Genomic DNA, 11348 nt, shown 5'->3' with positions numbered 1-11348 from the left:
GGTGGTTGTGGGTGAAGCCTGGCACCATATGTGTGTTGTGATTTTCCATAATCCCTGAAACGCTGCTGCTACACTGTCTTGAGAACTTTTTCTGGGACAAATGGCACCTGGCTGCAGTCTCTGGGCATCGGCAGCAGCATGGACCCGCAAGCATTCCTTGGTGCTGCTGGCACCCGGCCATTGCTTGGTGAGACCCTCCACAGAAGGGCAGAGTGGGTCAAAGCCACAGTCCCTCAGAACTGGGGGCCAGGGAGGGCAGCCACATCTGAGACAAAACTTGGGAGAGGTACTTCCTGGGGCTTGGTCACGGACAGTGAAAAAGGGGGAGTGGACAAAAGCTGAAGACAGAAGATGGGTGCACAATTGCTAATCGGGGAGAACAGAGTTCCGATACTAGAAACTGGGTAGCTGGGTGACTCCATTTTCACTGCTTGCACATGCACATATGTACCTACAAGCACCTTCAAGAACACAAGTCTCACTGCCTGCTTTACTTTATGGACTATAAAGCACTTCATAGTTTGACTTCCAGGGGAAAACGAAGTAATTTCAGTCGTATTTCAGTCAGTTAGCCAGTCCCACTATTCAATTTTCTTTTTTTCTTTTCTTTTTTCCCCTATTTTTAATTTTTCTTTTTCTTGAATAAAGAAAAAAAATTATTTTTAGTTTCAGTTTTTATTAAAAATATTTTCTTTAATTTTTTTCTACTGTATTTTTTACTTTTGTGTACATTTTTTCAAATTCTATTTTACTTCCATCATTTCATTTTAGTCTAGTTCACTGTATTCATTTTATCAAATTTTCAAACAATTTCCTCTTTTTTTTCTTTTTCCCCCTTTTTTCTCTAATCTATCAAGCCACTTTCAACACCCAGACCAAAACACACCTAGGATCTAGCATCATTTATTCGATTTGCTGTGTGTCTTTGTGTTTGTTTTTAATTTTTTAATTTTAATGTTTTTTAATTTAAATTTTTCCACCTCAATTCCTTTTCTCCCTTCAAAATGATGAAATGAAGGAATTCACCCAAAAGAAAGAGCAGGAAGAAATGACAGCCAGGTACTTAACCAACATGGATACAAGAAAGATGACTGAACCAGAATTTACAATCATGATAATAAGAATACTGGCTGGAGTTTAAAATAGATTATAATCCCTTTCTGAGGAGATAAAAGAAGTAAAAGCTAGTCAGAATGAAATTAAAAAAACTATAAGTGAGCTGCAATCACAGATGGATGCCATGGTGGCAATAATGGAGGTGGCAGAACAGAGACTCAGCAATATTGAGGACAAACTTATGGAGAATAATGAAGCAGAAAAAAAGATGAAGATTAAGGCAAAAGAGCATGATTTAAAAATTAGAGAAATCAGTGACTCATTAAAAAGGAACAACATCAGAATTATATGGATCTCAGAAGAAGAAGAGACAAATAGGGGTACAAGGATTATGTGAGAAAATCATAGCAGAAAAATTTCCTAACCTGGGGAAAGACATAGACACCAAAATCGAGGAAGAACACAGGACTCTCATTAGATTCAACAAAAACCGACCACACAAGGCATATCATCGTCAAATTCACAAAATACTCAGGCAAGGAGAGAATCATGAAAATAGCAAGGGAAGTCCCTAACCTACACAGGAAGACAGATCAGGTTTGCAGCAGACCTATCCACAGAAACTTGGCAGGCCACAAAGGAGTGGAGGGATATATTCAGTGTGCTGAATCAGAAAAATATGCAGTCAAGAATTCTTTATCCAGCAAGGCTGTCATTCAAAATAGAAGGAGAGATAAAAAGTTTCCCAGACAAACAAAAACTAAATGAGTTTGTGACCACTAAACCATCCCTGCAAGAAATTTTAAGGGGGACTCTCTGAGGGCAGAAAAGATGAAAATACATACATAAATACCAAAAGCAACAAAGATTAGAAAGGACCAGAGAACACCACCAGAAAATCCAACTTTACAAGGAATATAATGGCAATAAATTCATATCTTTCAGTACTCACTCTAAATGTCAATGGACACAATGCTCCAATCAAAAGACATAGGGTAACAGAATGGATGAGAAAACAATAGCCATCTATATGCTGTTTACAAGAGACCCACTTTAGACCTAAAGATACCTTCAAATTGAAAATAAGGGGATGGAGAACCATCTATCATGCTAATGGTCAACAAAAGAAAGCTGGAGTAGCCATACTTATATCAGACAATCTAAACTTTAAAATAAAGACTGTATCAATAGATGCAGAAGGGTGTTATATCATAATCAAGGGGTCTATCCACCAACAAGACCTAACAATTGTAAACATTTATGCACCAAATGTGAGAGCACCCAAATATATAAATCAATGAATCACAAACATAAATAAACTCATCAATAGTAATACCATAATAGTAGGAGACTTCAACACCCCACTCACAGCAATGGACAGATCACCTAATCAAAAAATCAACAGGAAACAATGACTTTGAATGACACACTGGACCATATGGACTTAATAGATATATTTGGAACATTTCATCCTAAAGCAGCAGAATATGCATTCTTCTCCAGTGCACGTGGAACGTTCTCCAGAACAGATCAGATACTGCGACACAAATCAGCTCTCAGAAATTACAAAAAGATTGAGATCATACTGTGCATATTTTCAGACCACAACTCTATGAAAATCACCACATGAAAAAATTTGGAAACGAAACAAATACTTGGAGACTGAAGATATCGTACTAAAGAATAAATGGGCCAACCAAGAAGTTAAAGAGGAAATTAAAAAGTATATGGAAGTCAGTGAAAATGATAACACCACAACCCAAAACCTCTGGGACGCAGCAAAGGCAGTCATAAGCAGAAAGTATATAGCAATCCAAGCCTTCCTAAAGAAGGAAGAAAGATCTCAGATACACAACCTAACCTTACACCTTAAAGAGCTAGAAAAAGAACAAATAAAACCCCAAACCAGCATAAGACAGGAAATAATAAAGATTAGAGCCAAAATTAATGCTATTGAAACCAATAAAACAGTAGAACAGATCAATGAAACCAGAAGCTGGTTCTTTGAAAGAATCAACAAAAGTGATAAGCCATTAGCCAGTTTAATCAAAAAGAAAAAGGAAAGGACCCAAATAAATAAAATCAAGAATGAAAGAAGAGAGAACAGAAATTAAAACAATAATGAGAGAATATTATGAGCAATTCTATGCCAATAATATGGGTAATCTGGAAGAAATGGACAAATTCCTAGAAACATATATACTACCAAAGCTGAAACAGGAAGAAATACAAAATTTGAACAGACCCATAACCAGTAAAGAAATTGAATTACTAAACAAAAATATGCCAAAAACAAGAGTCCAGGGCCAGATGGCTTTCCAGGGGAATTCTACCAAACATTTAAGGAAGCTGTTCCAAAAAATAGAAACGGAAGGAAAACTTCCAAACTCTTTCCACGAGGCCAGTATTACCTTGATTCCAAAACCAGAGACCCCACTAAAAAGAAGAACTATAGACCAGTTTCCCTGATGAACATGGATGCAAAAACCCTCAACAAGATATTAGCCAACCAGATCCAGCAATACATTAAAAAAATTTATTCACCACGACCAAGGGGATTTATATCTGGGATGCAGGGCTGGTTCAATATCCACAAAACAATTAACATGATTCATTACATCAATAAAAGAAAGGACAAGAACCATATGATCCTTTCAATAGAAGCACAGAAAGCATTTGACAAAATATAGCATTCTTTCTTGATAAAAACCCTCAAGAAAGTAAGGATAGAAGGATCATACCTCAAGATCATAAAAGCCATGTATGAAAGACCCAACGCTAATATCATCCTCAATGGGAAAAACTGAGAGCTTTCCCCCTAAGATCAGGAACAAGACAGGGATGTCCACTCTCGCCACTGTTATTCAACATAGTATTGGAAGTCTTAGTCTCAGCAATCAGACAACACAAAGAAATAAAAGGTATCCAAATCAGCTATGAGGTGGTCAAACTTTCAGTCTTTGCAGATGACATGATACTTTATATGAAAAACCCAAAAGATTCCACCAAAAAAACTGTGAGAACTGATTCATGAATTCAGCAAAATTGCAGGATATAAAATCAATGCACAGAAATCGGTTGCATTCCTATACACCAACAATGAAGCGACAGAAAGAGAAAATAAGGAATTGATTCCACTTACAATTGCACCAAAAACTATAAAATACCTAGGAATAAATCTAACCAAAGAGGTGAAAAATCTATACACTGAAAACTATAGAAAGCTTATGAAAGACTGAAGAAGGCACAAAAAAATGGAAAAAGATTCCATGCTCATGAATAGGAAGAACAAATGTTGTTAAAATGTCAGTACTACCCAAAGCAATCTACATATTCAATGCAATCTCTATCAAAATAACACCGGCATTCTTCACAGAGCTAGAACAAATAATCCTAAAATTTGTATGGAACCAGAAAAGACCCCAAATAGCCAAAGCAATCTTGAAAAAGAAAACCAAAGCAGGAGGCATCACAATCCCAGACTTCAAGCTATACTACAAAGCTGTAATCATCAAGACAGTATGGTACTGGCACCAGAATAGACACTCAGATCAATGGAACAGAATAGAGAACCCAGAAATGAACCCACAAATGTATGGCCAACTGATCTTTGACAAGGCAGAAAAGAATATCCAATGGAATAAAGACAGTCTCTTCAGCAAATGGTGCAGGGAAAACTGGACAGCGACATGCGGAAGAATGAATCTTGACCACTTATACCATACACAAAAATAAACTCAAAATGGATGAAAGACCTCAATGTAAGACAGAAAGCAATCAAAATGTTTGAGGAAAAAGCAGGAAAAAAACCTCTTTGTTCTTGGCCGCAGCAACTTCTTACTCAATATATCTCGGGAGGGAAGAGAAACAAAAGCAAAAATTAACTACTGGGACCTCATCAAAATAAAAAGCTTCTGCATAGCAAAGGAAACAGTCAACAAAACTAAAAGGCAACCTACAGAATGGAAGAAGATATTTGCAAATGACATGTTAGATAAAGGGTTAGTATCCAAAATCTATAAAGAACTTATCAAACTCAACACCCAAAAAACAAGGAATCCAGTGAAGAAATGGGCAAAAGACATGAATAGACACTTCTCCTAAGAAGACATCCAGATGGCCAACCGACACATGAAAAAGTGCTCAACATCATTCATCATCAGGGAAATACAAATCAAAACCACAATGAGATACCACCTTGCACCTGTCAGAATGGCTAATATTAACAACTCAGGCAACAACAGATGTTGGCAAGGATACAGAGAAAGAGGATCTCTTCTGCATTGCTGGTGGGAATGCAAACTGGTGCAGCCACTCTGGAAAACAGTATGGAGGTTCCTCAAAAAACTAAAAATAGAATACCCTACAACCTAGAAATTGCTCTAATAGGTATTTATCTGAGGGATACAGGTGTGCTGTTTCGAAGGGATACATGCACCCCCATGTTTATAGCAGCACTACTGACAATAGCCAAAGTATGGAAAGAGCCCAAATATCCATCGACTGATGAATGGATAAAGAAGATGTGGTGTGTATGTGTGTGGGTATGTGTACACACACACACACACACACACACACACACACACACACACTGGAATATTACTCAGTGATCAAAATGAATGAAATCTTGCCATTTGTAACAACATGTATGGAACTAGAGTGTATTATACTAAGTGATTAAAGTCAGTCATAAAAAGACAAATATATGATTTCACTCATATGTGGAATTTAAGAAATAAAACAAATGAACATAGGGGAAGTGAAGCAAAAAAAAGATAAAAACCGAGGGAAACAAACCGTAAGAGACTCTTGAATACAGAGAACAAACTGAGGGTTCCTTGAAGGGTGTTGGGTGTGGGGATGAGCTAAATGGGTGGTGGGCATTAAGGAGGGCATTTGTTGAGATGAGCGCTGGGTGTTACATTTAAGTGATGAATCATTAAATTCTATTCCTGGAATCATTATTACACTATAGGTTAAGTAACTTGGATTTAAATTTTAAAAAAATAATAAAATATATACATTTTAAAAAAAGAAATTTAAAAATTTAACAGTTCTCTGCAGATTATTTGTATTTTCTACATGTAATACAGATTACCTCTCCCTTTTTAATTCTCTTTTCTGTTCTTCCTTTTATAAATATTTATAATTCATTTTATAGCCTCTAAAACTGCATTTGACTAACTCTTCCTTTTTTTAGTGTTGTTGAGGTAGAACTGACCTATATTAATTTCAGGTATATAATGTAATGATTCAATTTTTGTATACACTGTGAATTTTGTTTTGTATTTGTGTATATATTTTTATTAGATAATGCCTACTTCCCCTCAATTTTTATGGATTATTTTGCAGTTCTAACAACAATGTATGAGAGTGACCATTTCTCTACAGCTTCCTTAACAAAGTATATTGTTAAGCTTTTGAATTTTTGTCAGTGTGATGATGAAAATACCTCAGTATAATTTAGGAGTAGTCACCATGCGTCACCACACAAATTTACAATTTTTTTTTCTTATGATAAGAACTTTTAAGAATTACTCTCTTAGCAGCCTTCAAATATGCACTAAAATATTATAGACTCTTGTCCCCACGCTATACATTACATCCCCATAAATTAAGTATTTTAAAAGTGGACAGTAGTACCTCTTGACCTCCTTCACCCATTTTCACCCACGCTTCAACCCCGATCCCTCTGGAAACCACCATTCTATTCTCTGTATCTTTGTGTTTTGTTTTGTTTGTTCATTTGTTTAGTTTTTTAGATGCCACATAAGATGAAATCATATGGTATTTGTCTTTGATTTATTTCACTTAGCATAATACCTCAAGTTCCATCCATATTATACCAATGGTAAGATAGCCTTCTTTTTGATGGCTGAGTGGTATTCCATTGTATATACATATACCAAATATTTTTTATCCATTCATTCATCGATGGGCACTTAAGGTGTTTCCATGCCCTGGCTCTTATAAATAATTCTGCAGTGAGCAAAGGGTGCATATATCTTTTCAAATCAGTGCTCTTGTTTTCTTTGGATAAATACAAGGTGAATTGCTGGATCACATGGTAGTTCTATTTTTAGTTTCTAAGGAAACTCTGTATTGTTTTCCACAGTGGCTATACCAATTTGTATTTCCATCAATAGTACATGAGGGTTCCCTTTTCTCCACATCCTTGCCAACACTGGTTATTTGTTGCATTTTTTCGTATTAGCCATTCTAACAGGTATGATTGTGATTTTGATTTGCATTTCCATGATGATTAGGGATTATTGGTGATTGAGGATTTTTAATGGGCCTGTTAGCCATGTATATTTCTACTTTGGAAGAAGGTCTATTCAGATTCTCTGCCATTTTTTAAATTAGATTGTTTTTTGCTGTTGAGTTCTCTACATAATGTGGCTATTAACCCCTTATCAGATGTGATTTGCAAATATTTTTCTCTCATTTAGTAACTTTAATTTGTTGATGGTTTCTATTTTTTGCAGAAACTTTTTCATTTGATGTAGTCCTTTTTTTTTTTTTAATTTTCATTTTTGTTGCCTTTACTTTTTGAGTGAGATCCAAAATATCATGCTAAACCCTATATCAAGGAGCTTACTGCTTATGTTTTCTTCTAAGAGTTTTATAATTTCAGGTCTCACATTAAAGTTATTAATCTGTTTTAAGTTGACTTTTTTTGGCAAGTTTCATTCTTTTGCATGTGGCTGTTCAGTTTTCCTAATACCATTTATTGAAAAGACTCCTCTTAGATCCATTACTTAATGGTAGGGACATTAAAACTTCAGGATTCCTTCTGTATTTATTAGCAGAAACTGTCCCATAAAGAACTTTCCCTCACCAACTATTGGATTACCTTGACATTTAGTCTATACAGGAGAGGCTGGATAAGTCCTCGATCATCTTACCTATTTCAGAATAATTACTAGGCAGCTCTTTGCTTCTAGGTCTTTCCAGTAGGGATACTTAGGACATATATCTTTTAGGGGAAAATATTCACGAGTTTATACTGTTATTTTTAATTAAAACTCAGGACCACCAGGTTTTACTTTTTTGATTTTATATTTGTGTCTCTTTTATAAAGATAATTCTGGTTCCTGATGCCATTAATATAATTATCTTGATGCAGGCAGGCTGGGTCAGAGGATCCAGAGAGAGTGTTCCACAGGACTAGCCAAAAGTGTCCTTGGTTTTACACAGGATGGAAATCAAATGTGAGCCAGCAGGAAACAAAGGCAGAGTTTATTGAAGACTTAATCGAGAGACAGAGAGGCAGACAGACGAGACAGACAGAGACAGAGAGACAGAGTATCCGGGAGACTCAGAAAGGAAAAGAACAGGAGTCTTGTTCTTGCTTGGGGTCTGGAGTTTTTATTGGCAATTGTGGTCTGGCGCACAGGTACTCTTAGGCATCTGGGAACTGGTCAGAACAAGTACAGGGTCCAGGTGTCCTTCCTAAGCCACTTACCCTTCAAGTCTTGGTGTCAAGTTGGAGTCAGTGGTCTTAGAGACTATGAGGACTCTGCCTGGTTACTCCTTAGATGTTATCTATTGTGCTAGAAGACTCCAAAGATATCCTTATCTTGGGGCATCTGCATGGCGCAGTTGGTTAAGCATCCAAATCTTGGTTTCGGCTCAGGTCATGATCTCTTGGTTCCTGGGTTTGAGCCCCCTAGAGGGCTCTGCGCTGACAGCACAAAACCTGCTTTGGATTCTCTGTTTCTCTCTCTCTCTCTCTCTCTGCTTTCTATCTATCTCTCAAAAATAATCAAATATTAAAAAGTTTTTTCAAAAGATATCTTAACTCTTTGTCCCTTACAAGGAGGATATATGCTGTTTGCATTACAAGGCACCTGTAGAGTAGGGTGGGGTTGCAGACCCTAGCAAGAATAGGAGCCGGAAGGGAAGCAAAGAAAAAAAAAAAGGGGGGGCGCCTGGGTGGCTCAGTTGGTTGAGCCTCAGGCTTCGGCTCAGGTCATGATCTCACGGTTTGTGAGTTTGAGCCACGCGTCAGGCTCTGTGCTGACAGCTTGCAGCCTGGAGCCTGCTTTGGATTCTGTCTCCCTCTCTCTGCTCCTCCTCTGCTCGTGCTCTGTCTCTGTCTCTCTCTCTCTCTCTCAAAAGTAAATAAATAAACATTAAAAAAAAGAAAAAAATGGGCTTTTTTTTTTTCATGGGGTCACTTCAGTTTCCCTGCTTCATTTTGCCCTATGGGACCTAGCCACCAGGAACTTTATAATGCAGGACTAAACCGAGAGCACCTGATCAACCATCAGCCAGCACCTCCTGCACAAGACCAGCTGACCCACCTTACCCACCCAGAATGTTCTTGCCTCCAAATGAAACCAAAATTTCAGTTAGCCTCTAAGCTTCCTACCAGCTTACAGGATGCAATCTGTAAAATCAAAAAAACGGGAGGGGTGCCAGGGTGGCTCAGACTTTAAAGTGTCTTTAAAAAACAAGTGACAAGATTAAAAAAAAAAAAAAAAAAAAAGACAAGTAAATGTCCTAAGAGATTTAAGAGACTTATTAGCCAAAGGAAACCTGTAAACAAACCAACTGTAAACAAAACAAAAAAAGACATTTATCAAATAATTTATGCAGTTTAAACATTGACTGGATATTTATGATATTAAAGAATTGTGTACAGATAGTATTATAGTAATAGAGATGGGCTAAATAGGATATGGGTATTGAGGAGGGCGCTTATGAAGAGCACTGAATGTTGTAAGTGATTCATCACTGAAATCTACTCATGAAACTATTATTGCAATGTATGTTAAGTAACTAAAATTTAAATTAAAAAAATAATTTCAAAAAGAAATAAGATAAAAATCAAATGGTCCTATTTCCATTGTATATTCTTGGCTCCTTTGTTTGTAAATTAATTGACCACATATGCATGGGTTGATTTTTGGGCTCTCTATTCTGTTCCATTTATCAATGTGTTGGTTTTTACTTTAATATCATATTGTTGCAATTACTGTAGCTTTACAGTATAGTTTGAAATCAGGGAGTGTGGTGCCTCCAGTTTTGTTCTTTCTCAAGACTGCTTTGATTACTCAAGGTCTTCTGTGGTTTCATACAAATTTTAGAATAGTCACATTTCTGTGAAAAATGTCATTGGGATATTGATATGGATTGCACTGGATCTGTAGAATCCTTTGGGTGATACGGACATTTTAACCCTATTAATTCTTCCAGTTCATGACCATGGAATATATTTCCATTTAGTTGTGTCTTCTTCATTTTCTTTCACCAATGTCCTATAGTTTTTTTGTACAGGTCATTCACCTTCTTGGTTAACTGTATTACTAGTTTTTTTATTCTTTTTGATGCAATTGTAAGTGGTATTGTTATTTTAATTTATCTGATAGTTTGTTATTAGCATTCCAGAATTGCAACAGATTTGTGTTTGTTGATTTTGTACCCTACAATGTTACTGAATTTGCTTATTAGTTCTAACAGTTTTTTTGGTGGAGTTCTTAGGGTTTTCTGTATCCAAATTTATGTTATCCACAAATAGTGACAGTTTAATTTCTTCCTTTCCAGTTTCAGTAACTTTTATTTCTTTTTCTTAACTAATTGCTCTAGTGAGGACTTCTAATACTATGTTGAGTAAAAATGGTGAAAGTGAGCATCCTTGCCTTGTTCCTGATCTTAGAAGAAAAGTTTTCAGCTTTTCACCGCTGAGTATGATTTTAGCTTTGGGCTTGTCATGTATGGTCTTCTTCATTTTGAGATATATTCCCTGTATAGCCATTTTGTTGAGAGTTTTTATCAAACATGCGTTGAATTTTGTCAGAAGTTTTCTCTTCTGCATCTATTGAGATGGTCATGTTATGTTTAGATCCCATTCTGTTGATGTGGTATATTATATTGATTGATTTGCAGATATGAACCATCTGTGCATCCCTGGAATAAATCCCACTTTATTATAATATGATCCTTGTAATATATTGTTGAATTTGGTTTGCTAATATTTTGTTGAGGATCTTTGTATCTATGTTCATTGGGAATATTGGTCTATATTGTTTTCTTTTTTATTTCCTTTCTTTGTGTGTAGGGGGGTATCCTTGTCTGGTTTTGATATCAAGGTAATGTTGGCCTTATAACCTGTGTTTGGAAGCATTACCTCTTCCTTTTTTTTTTTTTTTTTTTTGGAAGAGTTGAAAAGGATAGGTATTGAATTTTCTTAAAATTTTGGTAGAATACACTAATGAAGTCATATGGTTCTGGACTTTTGTTGGGAGGTTTGATTACTGATTCAATCTCCGTACTAATAATTGGTC

This window comes from Panthera tigris, chromosome A1 (assembly GCF_018350195.1).
Source record: "Panthera tigris isolate Pti1 chromosome A1, P.tigris_Pti1_mat1.1, whole genome shotgun sequence".
NCBI lineage: Eukaryota > Metazoa > Chordata > Mammalia > Carnivora > Felidae > Panthera > Panthera tigris.
This window is presented reverse-complemented; position numbering follows the sequence as displayed.